This window comes from Hemicordylus capensis, chromosome 3 (assembly GCF_027244095.1).
Source record: "Hemicordylus capensis ecotype Gifberg chromosome 3, rHemCap1.1.pri, whole genome shotgun sequence".
NCBI classification, from domain to species: domain Eukaryota; kingdom Metazoa; phylum Chordata; class Lepidosauria; order Squamata; family Cordylidae; genus Hemicordylus; species Hemicordylus capensis.
In genome coordinates, this window is record NC_069659.1 from 289,783,198 (window position 1) to 289,801,603 (window position 18,406).

Sequence of the window (18,406 nt, forward strand, 5' to 3'; positions counted from 1 at the left end):
CGTATCTCCTTGGTCAGAACTATGGTTTTTGGCAGCCCATAAAGCTTGCCTCACATGGGAGACAACAACCACTGTGGTTCCATAAATTATATTCATCTGAGCTGGAGAATACTTTAAGTCCTTCCTGTCTTCCTCCTATCTACTCACCTGCCTCCCACGACCAGGCTGACTCCAGGTCTGAAGGGGCCCTTGGCATTTGCAGTGGGAGGAGTAAGTATCTTGGCATGGGTGGGACTCATTGGTGGGGCATAGTGTTGGCAGCTCCTCCTTTTGCCCTTCCCATTTGCAAATAGGCATCCTCCCAATGCTCCCTGAATTGACACCACTGCCTTCTCCTGCCCCTTGGTCCACAAATGAGGCTCCTCTGTTCCCTGTGATGACATAGGGGCCTCTGGAGGAAGCCTGTCAATGGATGAGAGAAAGAAAAGGAGGTGATTAGAAAGGTCACTCAGCTGAGCAAGCTGCTTGGCTAGTAACTCGGCTAGTCGCTTTGCCATCATCTCATCCTGCTTTCCCATTTGTGAATGGGTTTCCATTAGAGGCCCATGCGTCATCACAGGGAATGGAGGAACCCCATTTGTGGATGGAAAGGGCAGGAGAAGGCACCAAAGGTGTGGTCCTCTTGCTCAAGAGAGTTGCTCCACTGCCAATTCCTCTTGGCACCCCACCCCCATCTGCAAATGGAACCCAAACAGGTTCCTGTTTCATCACAGAGGGCTCTGCAGGGCATTCTTATTTGCAGGTGGGGAGGAGTGTCAGGAGGAGATGGCAATGAAGCCTCTTTCAGTCATTAGGGTTGCATCACTGCTGCCGCACAGAGGTACATAGATCAGCGGTGGGCTTTCCAGCGGCCCTGGGCATCCAAGCAAGTACCTGACATGGCTAACTACTGACACTACCCACTAACCTGACTTGCTGTTCCAGTAGTGATGGAATGGAGTACCAGGGCGAGGTCTTTCTCTCCACTCTGGCACCTGGCATGTTGTTTGGCTGTGAGCCAGGCCCCGAACCTGTAGTTTTCACAGTGCTTCTGACACCCATTTGAAATAGCTTCCCTACAAAGCCACTTGCCCTTAATCCCCTTCAAGTAACATCTACTTAAGCCTGAAGTACTCTAAGAATAAAATTAACGGATAGCATCTTGAAAGCCCCCCCCCCAAGACCACCATTTGACAGCTTCTTATATTACATTTTGTACTTGTTTATAGAAATACAAGTCCAAAGTATAGATTATAAATATACGAGTCCAAAGTTGGGCCTTCTCCTAGGTTGTGGGAAATGCACCCTGCAGAAATCCGAGGCCTAACAAAATTACTGGCCTTCAAGAGGGCGCTTAAGACTTATTTTTTCTGGTCTGGCCTTTCTGTTTTTTAACTTGTTTTCAACTGTTTTATATTGTTTTAGTTTCTGAACAATTTCCTGGTTTTAATTGATGTCTCCGTTTTGCTTCTTCTGAACAGCCCAGAGCTGACAGATGGGGCAGTATAGAAACTTAATAAATTAATAAATAATTATGCAAATAAATGTACATGAGTACTACAACAGCCTAAAACAGCCATAAAGTGTGCCCAAGCATGTAAATTGCTGCTTTCCGCTTTAAAATACAGAAACTAAGAAAGGACTGAGATCCCCTCCCCCACTATATCTTCTGTTTCTTTTTAAAAGGCAAAATGGCCATTTATGCATGCACATATATTTTGTACTCTATATTTATAGCCAGGTTAGGGTGACCATGTGTCCCCTTTTGACCCAGACAGTTCTCTATTTGAATGGCTGCCCAGGTTCTGGATCAGTATGGACTCATATCCAGTATGAAGCTTCTTAGGTCACTGCCAATTATTCTTTCTCTCCCTCTTGTATCGTAACCCAGTGCACAATGGTGCAAGAATACAAGAACTAGTACTGCACCCTCCTCCCCAAAGTGTCTGAAAGTCCTGCACCCCAGCATTCACAGTCTTCTTTGCCTGTTGCACCTCAGCTCCTACTAAACAGCTAGTCTCATAAACTGCATTCCCTCTCTTGAATAGGAACTGTCTGCCTCAGCATTCATTTCCAGAAAGAAATTGCCTCAGACTGTTGGAGATGAACTTCCAGTGCATCGACCTTTTGCACCAACTGTCCTAATGACCACTAGGGGCACTGGGAGTAGAGACAGTCAGTCAGGGTCTCCCTATCTGTCCCTATTCTATGACGCCTGAACTGACTCTGCAGCACTTCCTGTGCTGAGTCACAATCCTTCCTTTTCCTCCTAGAGAGCAGATGGAAACATCTCTCTCTCTCTCCTTACCTATCCACTATGTAGTCCTTTAGATTAGATATAGGTCTTTCCTATCTAAGTGTATTTAACCAATAAATGTTTAGTGTTTAGTCATACAAGGATCTCCATGTGTTTTCTCTAAATAGCTGCAATATCCAAACCATCCTCTGCTACCTACTCTGTAACTGGAGTGTGTGCTCATTCCTTAGTGCTCTGCTGTTTTACCTATTGTGGGTAAAAATCAACAACCTCTAACAGGGTTATGGGCCCAGCAGGAGCAACAGGCTTCTAGGCACAAGCAGAGTTTATTTTATTTTTCATTTTTCATTTTTGAAAGTGCAGCTGAGTTAGTTAGAAACTGCAGTATGGATCCTGTGACTACAGCATACTCAGGAATGGTGCCTTCTTTTCCCAAACTGGATGGCAATAACTACGAAACCTGGGCCCTCAAGATGAAAGCGATCTTCATGACAAAAGGAATCTTTGAAGTGCTCATGGAGAGACGGCCAGCCCAAGATGAAGCTGCTTGAGCCTCGTGGGACAAGAAAAACCAACACATGTATGGTCTTTTAGTTTTGAGTATAAGCGATGATTTATTGACCTATGTGCGGGATACAGATTTAGCCTCAGAAGCGTGGGATAGACTGAAAAAGCAATGTGGCCAAGTCTCTGCAAATGCAGCTCTTCTCCTGTATAAAAGGCTATGCGAAAGGAAACTGCAGGAAGGGGGAGATTTTGAAGCCCACATAGCGAGTATCTTAGAGATTAACAGGCTTTTGAAGAGTAACCAATATGAATTGAATCATGTTATTCTAATTGGGGCAATCCTACAATCCCTGCCTAAAAGTTTTGAAGCCCTAATTGTCGCTCTTGAACTGTCTCATTGTGAACTCAAGGTTGATCATGTTGTGTCGAGTCTGAGAAATTTTAATATAAAGTTGCAGCAGGAAAGATTTGAAAGCGATGGCACTCAGGCACATTTCAGCAGACAAAGTAATTTCAACATTAGCAAGCAAAGTAGCCTCAGTGACTCATCAGCATATTCAAAGAGCAGGAAACTCAGAGGGCACAGACCTCTTCACCATGGCAATGAAGTAAACACAGGGATGAGTCATGGTGACAAACAAAGAGAGGAGGAGTAGCACGGACAAGGTGGCTTATCTGAAAGGGCAAGTAGTAATGCCAAAAGCTACATTGCCTTAAAAGAGCCAAGGAAGGGTCACACTTTCATCCTGGACTCAGGTGCATCCCAGAATATAATCTGTGATCCCAGTCTATTTATCGAACTCGATAAAAGCCACACATCTGTTGTGACCCTAGCAGATTTAAGGAAGCTAAGCGTGGCTGGCAAGGGGACAACGAAGATACTCTGTGGCTCTGCTGCTGGAGCTTATGAGGTTAAGATAAATGATGCACTTTTCGTGCCAGAGATGCAAGTCAACTTGATTTTAATTGGGCATGGACTCAAGAACGGGTGTAAAGCAATTTTTGAAAATGAAGCATGCTACATCTCTAAAGGTGATGAGTTAATCATGACTGCCCACATGCAGGGTGATGGACTTTTTGAAGCAGACTATGCTACTGCACAAGCAAACGTGGCAAGTAGTTGCCAACACAAAAACTGTGATTTCTCATGGCACAGAAAATTGGGCCACCGAAGCCTAAACTTTGAAACTGACTCCCAAATGAGGGAACTAACCAAGAAATCAGTGCCAGATTCAGAAGGGGCTGCACAACCAGAACCCTAACTGAGGCGCTTACAGAGGCATAACAAAGGGGTTCCACCTAACAGACTCTCACTCATGGCTAAAGGAGGAGAGATGCAAGAACCCACTACATGGCAAGATATAGAAAGGTTGCCAGCTGATGAAGCTGAGAAGTAGAGAAAAGCAGCAATGGAAGAAATTGATTCCTTGCACAAAAATGAGACTTGGAGACTTGTGGAACTACCCGCTGAAAGAAAGACTGTGGGATGCAAATGGGTCTTCAAAGTCAAGCAGGATGAGGAAGGGGATGTACAGTGCTACAAAGCCAGACTAGTAGCCAAAGGATACTCCCAAATCCATGGTCAGGACTATGATGAGACTTTTGCACCAGTCGTGAAACACACATCAATTAGAATTAGCTCAGTGTGGCAGCAGCCAAAGGGATGCAAGTTGAACACTTGGATATAAAGACTGCTTTCCTACATGGGGAAATCGAGGAAGACATCTACATGCAACAACCACCAGGCTTTGAGGAACCTGGAAAGAAGGGGCTAGTGTGCAAACTGCAAAAGAGCATCTATGGCTTAAAGCAGGCAGCCAGAGCATGGAATGAGAAACTGAATCAATTACTACTTAAGGAGGGGTTCACACAAGGAAAAGCTGACCCCTGCCTATATTCTAGACTCAGAGACAATAGATGGACATAAATTCTGACTTACATTGATGATTTGATTCTTGCACATGAGGAAAGGTAAGACAGTCATGAAATTGTACAACATCTGAACAAGGAAATAGAGGTGAAGGAACTTGGAAGCATCTCATATTACCTTGGCATCCAAATAGAAAAAGAAGAGAATGGAACATTCCTTCTCAACCAAAACCAGAAGATAAAAGATCTTCTAGAATGCCTGGGACTGACAGATGCCAATAAAGTCAGCACACCAATGAATGCTGATTTCTGGAAGCAAGAGGAGGACAGCCAGCCTTTACCAGCCAACAATCAATATAGAAAGGCAATTGGAAAACTTTCGTACATAGCCACAGTGACAAGGCCAGACATTGCCTCAGCAGTGGGAATCCTGAGCAGAAAAGTGAGTGTGCCAACGAACAAGGACTGGATGGTGGTCAAAAGGATGGGAAGGTACCTGAAAGGCACTGCACATTATGTATTGGAGATTCCAGCAAACAGCAATCCCAAACTCGTGGGATATGTGGATGCAGACTGGGGCGAGGACAGAACAGACCGCAAGTCCACAAGTGGACACCTGTTTCTGTATGGAGGTGGAGCCATAACTTGGAGTAGCCGCAAGCAGTCACTTGTTGGGCAATCATCCACAGAAGCGGAGTACGTTTCAGCAAGTGAAGCGTGCAGGGAAGCAGTATGGATAGACCAACTACTATTGGACTTTGGCATCGAGGAACCAAAGCCCACAGTGATGTTTGAGAACAACCAAAGTTGTATCCAGATTTCCCAAATGGAGAAGATGAAATCTCAAACTAAGCATATTCCCATAAAGCACCACTATGTTCGGGACTTGCAAGAAAAGGGGGTGGTCCAGCTGAGGTACTGCCCCACAGAAGAGATGCTAGCAGATGGATTAACCAAGCCATTATCCAAAGACAGATTCCAGATGCTTCGTGAGAAGATGGGAGTCGTGACCAGGTACGACAGGCGATGAGAAGGGGTGTTGGAGATGAACTTCCAGTGCATCGAACTTTTGCACCAACTGTCCTAATGACCACTAGGGGCATTGGGAGTAGAGACAGTCAGTCAGGGTCTCCCTATCTGTCCCTACTCTATGACCCCTGAACTGACTTTGCAGCACTTCCTGTGCTGAGTCACAATCCTTCCTTTCCTCCTAGAGAGCAGATGGAAACATCTATCTCTCTCTCCTTACCTATCCACTATGTAGTCCTTTAGATTAGATATAGGTCTTTCCTATCTAAGTGTATTTAACCAATAAATGTTTAGTGTTTAGTCATACAAGGATCTCCATGTGTTTTCTCTAAATAGCTGCAATATCCAAACCATCCTCTGCTACCTACTCTGTAACTGGAGTGTGTGCTCATTCTTTAGTGCTCTGCTGTTTTACCTATTGTGGGTAAAAATCAACAACCTCTAACACAGACTGGTTTTCCAAATTAACAGCAGCACATTTTCATCTCTGAAGTGTTCGCGTTTTGCCCACATAACCGACTGGGAACTCTCTTCCACTATATCCTCAAACCAGCATGGACTAGTAATTTGCTGGTCACTCACCCAGGCTGGTCATTTGACCCCTTAAATGAGCAGCCTGCACAGCTCATGCCAGGGCTCTGCATTTTTCAGAGGTGGCAGGGAAGGGAGTCAGACTTTGCCTAGGATGTCAAAAACCCTAGGGCAAGCCCTGGGCACCCTTGCACACTGGGGGCATTTTCTAACCCAGGCTGCTCTGTCAGAAGGGGCACCATGAGGCAGGGACTGCAGGGGGCATTGCTGCCAGGTTTGGGGGTGGGTGGTCTGGACACGGGATGCCTATGCCCCCCACCCTACACCACTGCCTAGTGGCATACAAAGCAGAAAGGAAGATGTAGGTGGTGTTGAACTGTGCAGATCTCTATATATGTACAGGATTGTAATGCCTCTACTGCACTAACTGATTTTAGGGGTGTTTCCTGTGGGGATAAATATTGGCAGCCAACCTAAGCATCCAAGATGCTGAATATATTACTTCATGTGGATGAATACAGCCCTAAACCACAAGAAGCATAGTTTGCATTATTTTTGTTTTTTGATCACATTTAACTTGCTCATTCATTCCCTCGTTGTCTTTGGGGAAATGCACATTCATAAGTCTTTACGTCTCGGTGTCTGGAAAATTATATCTCAAGCTCCATGTGGGAATACAGGCCTATTTTAAATGAGTTCAGGTTGCAAAATGAAGTTGAAAAATGCAGCGTTCACCTACCTCTGCACACAATACAACCCACCTATTAAAAATGAAACCAAGTGATTCAATGGTACTGCAAATGACAACCTGAATTCATTTAATTTCAGTCTGAAATATATAAATCAACTTATGTGCCAAAGGAAATATTTATGAAGCATTGACTTAAGAATCACTTAAATACTTCAGAGAGCTTGTTTTTGTTGAAATTATTCATCCAACTTATCACATATGTTAGAGTAAGCCATTTCAACAGACTAAACGTATGCCTGCATGGGCCAAATTGTGTGATTTATTTATTTAAAAATATTTATAGCCCCCTCTTCTTGTCAATTGTGAAATATTTTTTTCCTGTTATAAACTTCTAGCGGCTTATACAGTCTAAGCCTAATGCCATGATGTTTATATGTCCTGTTACAACATGTTCTGTTGCCAAGGTTTTTATAGGAAAATTAGTACCTGACAAAATAAAGAACCACCTTACCATTATAACCCTTATCATTAGCAAATATCATTTTCAATAAAAGGCCAATGCTTTGATAGCAGTAAAGCATTTTGCTTATTTTGGAACAGAGGGACAATAATAAAAGAGGAATAAAATAAAATAAACAAGTTACTATGGTATTCTTTGTATTCTAGAGCACAACTGGCTACAAAATAGGTAATAAAGGATTGATTGACAGGACATGGAACAACAGGGGAAAGAGAGATTAACTAACAAGGATCAGTAGCTGACATACTGCATAGCAAACCATGCATCCAAGAAAGATGTGGGCTCACTGCTTCAGCACCAGCAGGAGCCCGTACATGCACCTTTTGAAGGTGGAGGCTTCTCTCTGCTTCTGAAGCTGTGTGGCATCGCAGCTGCAATCAACCCCCATCATTCCCATTGGGGGCTGGTTGTAGCTGTGATGATGCTCAGCTTTGGAGGCAAGGAACAGCCTCCACCTTCAGAAGGTGGTTCAGGGGCTGTTGGCTGGCCCGAAAGCAGCAAGCCTGTGTCTTTCTTGGACGCACAGCTCATTGCACAGTATGTCAGCCCCAGAGATTTAGACTCTTCATCTTCTCCCTATGCCCAGGGGGAAAAAGATAGCAGGTGGGGGGAAGATCCAGCAGAAGGGTTAGTTACAGGAAGAAAACCATACCAAGGCCTTGCAAGGTTATACAACAGACATATTTCCAATTGTAGACAAACTGTAAGCTATGGACTTGGCTTATATGGCAAAACATATCATATCTTGGCAAGAACAGGCCAGGGTGAATTAAATGGGGTGAAAGACTCTGTGATACTCCAGACCGTATAAGCAGCAGGGGGGTTAACATCAATACCAGCTCCATCAAAGGGGTCAAAAAGTATTTCTTGGTGCTGATCTGTACAATCTCAGATGTGTATTGAAATATCAATGCACTTGGGAGTAATCTCAGAAAATACAGGAAAAGATGACCACATCAATCTTCTAAGAACAAGGACATTTCAGAGAAAAAGCAGCTGCAGAGACTAGCTGGAATAACTAATTCATTCTGTCTGGTCTATCTTTTTAAATAATTAGATAGCCTCTATGAAGCTTTTGTTGATGGAAGCGAGAAGCATTTTATAGACATGCCTATGCAGCAATGAATCAGAGTTGTCATCCTCCTCACTCTCTAGCTGAAATAACTTTACAGTACCATTTACACTCACCATAGGGGAGATGTGCAAGATTCCTCCTTCAGATGTTACATCAGAAGCATAAAAAGCAGATCTCATTCATCCACTTCTGCTGCTTCTCTGTAATGTTCTAATTCAAAGCTCCCATCTGAAGCTCTTTGTTTAGGTACACTCTGCTGTAGTCCACAATTTCTCCCCATCTGCTCTCCACCATTGTCAGTTACTCCAAATTCCCATAGAGACCCTTAGTTCCTCAAAAAACTGTTTCATTCAATGGCACGTATCACTTTTAAAATATTTTTAAAATCAGGAAAAAGTTAGGGACTGGAATCTCCTGTAGAAGATGGAAGACGATGCTAACTGTAGAGATATAGCAGAAAGTGCTAGAAAAAACAATGGAACAAAACCTGCCATTTCAAATGACCATGGGGCAATACTACTCCATACAATTGCCAGCCAGGTATGTGACTGTCCTGATTAGCTAACTGCTTTAAGGCCAAGTAATAATCCAGCCAACTTCCCATCTACCCAGGACACACTTAACTATTAGATCAAATGACTCACATACTGTCACCAGGACAGAAGCCTAGCTAAGATCAATTCAATATAAATCTCACACACTGCCATGACATTTTCATTTGTGTAGCAACAGGAGCCCATTATGCTATGATAGTGGCCTTGCTGATAAACTCAGGAAAAGAGCAATGAGGAGAACATTTTTTAGTAAGCCAGTGCAGTGAAGGGGTATTTTTATCTTTACCCACATCATATTGGTAGCAGAAGCATAGACATTAAAGTAAGTCCACTCTGCCAAGAGTAACTGTAGAGAAAACGGATTTATCCAATGTTGTTAATACTGGCATCAATATATAAACTTGCTCTCTATGCCCTGATGCTGTCCGATTAAGTTCATAGCCAAAGCAGAGGACTCATTAATTAGCAAGGAAAAAACTATCCAGTGCCCCAAAGCCTAATTTAATTCAAGAGGCTATGCCAGTATGCCAGACAGCCCCATCCTCAGGTACCTTGTTACCAGCCTCTTTATTTCTTCCTTGTCCCCTCTGATATTATCTTATGACAAGGTGATGACATTTCTGTTGATAGTGTAAGAAGTTTCTGAGGATTTTTGTTCACACCCACTTGGCTTTGTGGTGCTATATCCACTCTCTCTACCAGCACCACTAATTGTCTTTGCATGTCTTAAAAACAGACTAGCCAACCCCGCACAGAGCATCTGTGTGGCACTTTGGGGCTGGCTGTTTCCCCCTCCCTCTTCCTCCCAGCCTGGTCTCTCCTCTCTTCCTCTTCCCTCCGGCCTGTACTCTCCAGCCCTCCTCCCCTCCTGTTCCTCCCCCCACACAGAGCCGTGGCAGGTGGCCAAGATGGGCTCCCCGCCATTTTTTCTCCCTCTCGTCCCCTGCCACCACCACGGCTTTTCTCTCCCGCCCTGCCCGCCGGCCACCGCCTTTCTCGCCCCCTGCCCGCCGCCCCCTTTCTCTCCCCTCTGCCTGCGGCTGTCTCCACCTTTCTCTCCCCCGTCCGCTGCCCCCCGCCGCCTTTCTCTCCCCCTGCCTGCCACCGCCTTTCTCTCCCCTCTCCCCCCTGCCCGCCACCTTTCTCTCCCCCCCTGCTCTCTGCCCGCCGCCGCCTTTCTCTCCCCCCCACCTGCTGCCCACCGCCGCTTTTCTCCCCCCCCCCCCGCCGGCCAGCCACTGCCAGCATTTTCTTCCCCCTCTCCTCCTCAGTCCTCCTCACTTCAGAACTCTCACAGCGTGTCATGAGAGTTCCGCTGCCAAATCCTGGGCATGCATGTCCCAAGAGAATTAAATATATAGATGTTTCCAAGATGCCTATTGGTGTTTGCTTCATTGTTAACATGACCTGAGTTTATATCCAGAAGGTATCTTCCTTGTCCTCCTTTAAGAAATTATTTGCATTGCCTTCTTAATACTATTATATTTGGATTCCTTTTATTCTTTTCTTACTGTTAAGTTTCACTAGTTTTATAATGACTGCACCAGTTTACTACCAGATTTCCCCATCCTTACAAATTCCTTATTCACTTGTCTAATATTTTTGATGCTATAGGCACTTGTAATATAACCACCACCACCACCACCACCAAGTATTGGTGGAATCATCCTACTGAGAAGGTCACAGAAAATGAAGAGGCAAAAATCCTTTGGGATTTTAGAATACAAACTGATAGGCATTTAGCGCACAATATGCCTGATCTGACAGTCATCGAGAAGAATCGGGTTCTGATCATTGATATTGCAATCCCAGGGAATAGACAAGTCAACGAAAAACAATTGGAGAAAATAACTAAATACAAGAACATTCAGAATGAAACTGAGCGGCTCTGGAAAAAGAAAACAATAGTGGTGCCAAAAGAACCTGAACACCATCTTGACACATTTGGCAATGATAAAATTACAACACAACAACTACAGAAGGTCACACTACTCGGGACAGCATGAATACTACGATGCTATCTTTAATTTTTTTTTAGTTATCCTAGACCCTTGGAAAGGGCCTGATAATTAAAGTACCAAATCCAGTCAATAGCATCTGGTAGACTGTGTGTAAATAGCATAATAAACCCCATTATGAGTGGATCAGAATCTTAAGAGAGAAAACAGTGGTTGCTCTGCAAAATGTAAATTTTGCAAAATGTAAAACATTTTGCAAAATGTAAATCAGAAAGTCTTTTGCTAATGCATATCTGAAACTAAACCATAGATTTTAGTTCCCAGGTGTTATAAGATCAATGCAGATGGTGCTGGATTAAAGGATATGAGACCTAATGTTGAACCACATTCTGAGATGACACAAGAGTCTCTCCTCTATTAGCATTTGCTTTGGTGCATGAAGATTCACATTATAAATATATGACAACACAGATAGCATGAACAGAAACTTCCTGGTCACTGTTTCAGATTCCCCACACTTGGATACATTGCTGTGGCTCTGATATAATGATGGAGAAACTGTCATCACACTCTAAAGAGTGAGAAATTGTAATGATTACAAGATAAGTCAAGAACTCCTCAAAAAATGAATTAAGCCTGCAGTCTAGGATTCTACTCTGCTTAGAATCCAGGAAGTCCCTTCCACCTGGCAAGAGCTTTGTTCACCAGCTGGCTGCTTAGTTACCTTCTCTCTGTCACTTGGAAAAGTGAGGGGGGAAATACTTAGCTACATACTGGTCAATACAGATAGAAAGTTATACAAATGGAATGCATTATCGGTGACAATCACTATTTTATTCTATCTATCTATCTATCTATCTATCTATCTATCTATCTATCTATCTATCATATTTCTATACTGCCTGATATATGCATCTCTAGGTGGTGTACAGAGTTAAAACATAACAAATGTAAAACAGAATAAAAACGTTAATACCAAGTAAGAGTGGTAATACCGAGTAAGGGTGTACACAAAACCGAACTGACCTGGCCCGATCCAGTTCCATGTCTGCTTAAACTGGGTCCAGTCTGGTTCAACCATCGAACTGGGCCAAAGCAATTCGTGGGGGGGGGATATGTTGTGAAGGGGAATCCAGTGTGGATTCCACCCCCTTTACAAGTACAGCGGGTGGGGGACCCTTTCAGGGGATCAGGGGCGGCCAGGTGGGGTAATGAGCGAATAAGTAAGTTGCTTACCTGGCCAGCACGGCTTCCAGTGCATGCTGCCGCCCTCCCTCCCGCTGACCCCAAGGAGCTCGCTCCCACCTCTTTTACTGAGCTGCCAGCTTGGCGGTGGCTCAGTTCTGGCCTCTGTACATGCCATCTCCCCTGGTTTTCTGGGTTTTTACCGGATTTTAAGCATGTTCCCCACTGCCCAGTTCACCCATTAGCTTGTCCAGATTCCCAGCTTTCATTAAAAATAAAAAGCTAAGCTCTAACCCTTGTAGAAGCAGAGTGAAAGAGTAACCTGTGCAGTCACTATTCTGTTCAACTGCTGGACTTAGAGAAAGGCAGATGAAGCACAGGAGCCTGGCTGGGAGAGGTTCACAGCAGCCACATTAGCACATAATGGCAAACCATAGGTAGGTGAACCTGAAGTTAATTTTTGTAAGCATGCATTGCATCACAGAAGTTTGTCCAATTTCAGGTCAGGGGAGCCACTCCTGCTTCCTGGTCCACCGAGTCTACACCCCAGCAAGCTCCATAGCACTCATGTCACCAGACTGTGGGCAAAGTAATAAATAAATAAATAAATAAATAAATAAATAAATAAATAAATAAATAAGTGTCAGAATGTCTGCAGGGCAGCAGCCATTGACCACAATCTTCAAGGGGCTGTGCCAAGCACAATTGTGCCTTTTCAGAATGGACTGCTCACCCTTAACAGGGAAAGGGCATTTAAATCCCTTTAAAATGGCATTTAAGCCCTTCTCCTGACAGTGATTTCACCACTGCCCTCCTAAGAGCCCCACAGCAAAACAAAGGGGGAGGGTTGCAGAGGGGCACTATTTTTCTGTTACTTTGGGAAGGGGTCATGATGACTTCCTAGGAGGGAATACGTATATGAGGGTGGGAAAAGGATCCTGAGTCTGGTTCACTATGATAAAGAATTATCTTGCAATGGCAAGCCCAGGCAAAGCAGTCCAGGAATACCCAAGCACACTACTGCCCCAGTGGCCTGAGAGGGCCAGTCCATTGGGGAGGACCAGAGACTCAATGAGATTCAGGTCTTCATCAGACTTCCCTCTCATGAGTTAGGCCATTCAAATCAAGGGGGCTGTGCTTGTGTGGGGTCTCGGTTCTCTCTGGTAAATAAAAGAATTTGTACACTGTGACCCCCTCCTTTCCAGGCAATCCTTTCCTACTCCCAAGGAGTAGTGACTGCTCCATGTGTCTGGGAGGTCCCAGGTGGGCAGACTATGGAAACACCAGGACCAGGGATAGATCTTTACTCTTATTCAAATTCTGCAGGTTTGGACCGGTGTTGCAGCGTACGCAGATTGGCCAGTGCAGGGAATCGTGGGTGAAGGGCCATATCGGTTGGCCATACTGGGCAAAAACAAACACTGATATGTGCCAATAGACGACTGGACTGGCAGAGGGACTGCTTGTACAACTTCTGCACAGCAGTCACCATGACATGGAAAGGTGTTGCTAGGGTACCTGTCCCCACGGCTTGCTTGTGTTGAGCAACCAAGCTGGGTGGCAGCAGCCGTCCGGCCCACATGCGTGTCTCCATGGCCTTTCACTCTCGTGTGAGTATGGTCCACTCTAGAGCAGTATTCATCATCATCACATAGGAGGAATCTCTCCTGTGACTGGAGGCAATACTGCTCCTGCTGTGTGGTTCTTCTCATGAGTAATGAACTGCATGCTTTTACCCAAGGGGAAGGAGCTGGGCCCCCTTTCCCCAATTTTATTGTACAAAAAATAGGGCAGAGCCATTCAAGAATTCCTGGGTGGGGCTGCCATTTAAACCTGAATCCAGGTACCGCTGCCCTGCCACATGTTATCTTTGCAGTGATCTAATCAGGTTACCCAGTTTATGGTGCCATCACGAATGCATGTGCTTGTGAACATACTTCTTTACTGATTTGTTTTTGGAGACCAAAACACATAGTGCCCATCTTGCCATCCTGTTTCTCTTCTGATTGCTGGAGTGGGGGGGAAACAAGAGACACGGTAGAAAGCAGGCATCCCCAATGTGACTTTCTCTATGATAGGCTTAGAAGCTTGGGACGGGTTAACATGGCGTCCCTTTTGCTGGGCAAAGGCTTGAGAAGCATGGAGACAAGGGACGTGGCAAGTGCTCAGAGAGGCGGCCAGCGAGAAGTACGGAAGGCATGGAGTGGGCGTGTTCCTGGGCGGGTCTGGGCCACCTTCTCTATGATTTTGGCTCCAGAGGCAGCACGAAACCTCGGTTATGGCAGTGTCTGCATTCGGACATAATACTGCTGCCTTCAAACCTAAGGTTGGAGCAGTGAAACTCACTACAAACTGAGGGTTCAAATTGGAGTTTGGAGAGGGAAACTGCAGGTCACTTTTGCTGTGAAACTATGGTTTCACACATTCAGACGTAAATGAATTCCAACCTCTGCCCCATTCAACTTTGGTTTGGTGTTACAAGGGAATGCAGTGGATATGTAATTCCCTGAGGAATGTTGCCTTTGTTTTTTGTCAGCAGGGGTCTTTATAGAGCAGTTGAGAGGATAGCTTGATTTTGATGTAAATCACTCTCTTCCTGTGTATTGTATTGTAATGTTTAAGGTTTTTGGCTTTATAGTGCAATCCATTCTACATATGCCTATTTAGAAGTAAGTACCATTGGTTTCAATCAGATCTTCTCCCAAGTAAGTATGTATAGGATTGCAACCTTAACTGAAAAGCTCAGTGTAGTTTTTTGTTCTATTGCTGCTACTATCTCCAACTTAGTGTAGTCTTCATTTATTCTCTATAGATATTATTTTGGGTTTGTGTGTGTTTTTAATTTCGCTTTAAGCCACAATGAATTATCCCTGCCCCCTGCTCTTTTCCAGCGTATATTAGTATTCTAAATAAAAAAGAGTTATTTTGGAGTTACATCTCAGGATCTAAATGGTGACCATAATAAGGCTCAAGCATGAAAGCCTTAATCCCTAGCACCAGTTTTGTAGGGTCAATTGTAGAATTTAGTGGTGATGAAAATGCACTCAGCACTGCTCCCCAGCATGAGCTTTGATTTGGTATCTTCACCAATCTTATCTGGTATCTTCACCTTCACCAATAAATAGCATTTTTAAATTAGCATATTTAAACCAATGAACAGCATATTTATTTGCCAATAAATAGCACATTCAGGTATCGGAAAATGGAGTGGGGTGTATCTGCAGTTGGTGAGGAATCCATGACAGCACGACTACACACAGCATATCAGACAAGGTTAGAAACTGAACTGAAAGTGTTGGGATATAAAGTCTAGGTGTGCTCAGGTAAATGGTCAGGTAAAGAGATCCTCCCCAACTATTGTTTGTAGATATTCAAAGCAAGTACAACTTGTCTGGACAGCGCATCAGTTAATTTGCATAATTTGCCTAACATGCAAATTACTTGCAGGCTAATTTGCTTTTAACATGCAAATTAGTAAGCCCGGATTTGGCGAGATTGAAAATGGCAACCCTAGGGAGGTGTAGTCAACATCATCAGGGACTCCCTGTTATAGGGACTGGTCCTAGTCCACTAGTCTAGGACCTAGTTACACTAATCCTAGTCCAAATGAATTACACCAAACTAATATCCAGACAGAGCTAGTTCAATCATTTTGACATTATTGACACTTCTCTTTCCAGGACGGGTGAGGGATGAGAGTAGACTTTCAAAATGTGTAAAATATGTAATCTAACAACAAGTAGGACTCTTCAGTGATGCTACCAAACAGACTTTCTCTTATAACAGTTCTTCCTTCAAAACCACCAGCATTTCCATTATGTTAAAATGTTAAAACACTCCTTTCACAAGTCCCCATATTTTAAATTGCCCTCTCTACTCCATGCTTGCAATAACAATGAATATTTACATAGCTGCTTAACAAGAAATGTCTATGGGAAGATTAAGACATGTTGCTGAAAATCCACACATTTGTCACAGTTGATGAATATGTACTTGGTTTGCCATCTATTAACACTGTACCATAAACTTCTGTTTTAGCATTTCCCCCCGCCCACCACACAGACACTTTGGATTGTCAAAAATTCAGAACTTGTTTTTAATAAACACTTTGCTATCAAACTGTGACTCTCATATTCCACTGCCTTTGAAATCCTTGTTATTAAAAGGAAGTGACAAGAAAGAAGGCATATCCAAGGTCATTCAACACACCAGAAATCAATGAAAAATTGCATTAAAGCATAGATGATCAGCCCTTCAGTCTGGAATGAGAATATGTGGGAAATCAAAATACAAGTTGCAAAAGGGTCCTTTAATCCATCCTTCTGGGTTCTGGGCTTGCAAGAGTATCTAAAGCTAAACTATCCTGGGGGAAATATGCTTAGACATTCTCCTAAAAACCTTGTTTTATTTCCCTATTATCTTTACAAGGTAGAAGATTTTGGGGAGATATCTAACTGAAGGCATTTTCTTACTTGACATCTTGCATCTGACAAAGTGGGCTCCAGTCCATGAGATCTTATGCCACAATATATCTGTTAGCCTTGAAGGTGCCACCGGACACATTGTTTTAACTACAACAGACTAAAATGGCTACACCTCTGGAACGTGACATTATTGACATCTTTAAGTCTTTCTCATTTATTTGTTTTCATGCATGAATGTTACTGATGCGAGACAGAAAGCAGAAGGTGTTTTTATATTGAATGTACATTCAAGCCAATGTAGAATTTAAATACACATTACAGTTGCAGGCAATGCAAACGGTGCTTTTACCGCCATGTATATAAATGCCCCTAAATCCTCTTTACTGCACCTTGAAGTTGTTGCTTCTGTGCCTTCCTTCAGTGCCTCTAGTTTTGTTCTGTTTTTTAAACTTTATGGAAGACATTTAAGCACACAGAAAAATAGCTAGTATGCCTCTTTTGCCTCTCCCATCACACAATCTTTACTCCAAGGCACACATGAGCAGCTCTTCCTATCTTCCTCATATAGCAAAATATTTTTATGGCAGATTCCAAATTTTCTCCAGTTTTTAGTATTGATAATTAAAGACCATGATCAAAACTGTCCAAAATACTTCAGCCACGGTATGCCCAAAAGGTATTGAGCCCCCAGAAGCCTGCTGGAGAGGAAGAGAAGAGGATACCATCTATCCCAGGGTGTGAGGCTGGGGTGCCTGCCTGGCTGCCTCTTCTCTTCTGCCCCCCTGGTTGGCATCTGCCTCCCCCCAGGACTGCTTGCGGAGAGGCTTTGCAAGACTAGGGCTGCAAGGGTGACTGGGCAGTTTTTTCCTGGTTCCATCTGCTGAGCTTGCTGCTCAGCCTATATAGGAAGACTGCCAGTGGCAGCGGGCCCACCATCAGCGGGGTCAGCCCTTTGGGGGAGCCACTTCGGGGGAGAAGCAAGGGCTGGACACTCTGTCCAACTATTTGTATAGAGAGAGGCATTCAATAGTGGGGCTTCTGTTTAATCAGTTTTAGGTTGTGCTGAGGTTGGGTTGAAGTTGCAATGTGTGTGGGTTTGTCTGGAGATGGGGAGGCATCAAGCGCCTTCATTGAATGTGGGGCAGCTATTCCGGTGGTGGTGGGGAATAGAAGAAGTAACGTTGGCAGGTCAGCAGGCTGTTCCAGGGGAAGGGTAGTCAGAAACCTAATAGATGTCTCCCTTTCTGGCTGTCCTGCCAGCTCTTTGACGTCGGGGAGCACTGCCAACAACCCACATAGCTTTTCCTTGCTCCCCTGCAATGCCAGGTCGGTCAAAAATAAATCGGAACTCATCCATGATTTGATCATGGATGAAGGGGCCGACCTGGTGTGTATTACCGAGACTTGGTTGGGGGAGGCTAGTGGCCCAGTCTGGTCCGAGCTTCTCCCTCCAGGATATTCTGTAGAGGAGCAGATGAGGGGATGTGGGCGGAGAGGTGGAGTGGCTGTGGTCTATAAGGATAACATCTCCCTTACCAGGGTCTCTGTTAGGGTATCGGACCATATTGAATGTGTGTACTTGAGTTTGGGGACCAGGGATAAATTGGGACTTCTGTTGGTGTACCGATTGCCCCGCTGCCCAACGGAATCCCTTACTGAGCTCTCGGACTTGATCGCGGAACTTGCGTTGGAGTCTCACAGACTTTTGGTGCTGGGGGACTTCAATGTTCATTTCAGGACCAATTTGTCCGGGGCAGCACGGGAGTTCATAGCGGCCATGACAACTATGAGCCTATCCCAAGTGGTCTCTGGATTGACGCATATTGC

The 18,406-nt window shown here is 44.3% G+C and overlaps 1 long non-coding RNA gene across 1 annotated transcript in view; it reads right to left on the reverse strand.

Annotated features, from left to right (window-relative positions):
* Positions 1 to 254: 254 nt before the first annotated feature.
* LOC128349932 (uncharacterized) overlaps positions 255 to 18,406 on the reverse strand; it is a 71,387-nt gene continuing 53,235 nt past the window's right edge. Inside the window, exon 3 of the long non-coding RNA XR_008319075.1 lies at positions 255 to 402. This is a non-coding gene — a long non-coding RNA (uncharacterized LOC128349932). The remainder of the gene's footprint in view (positions 403 to 18,406) is intronic.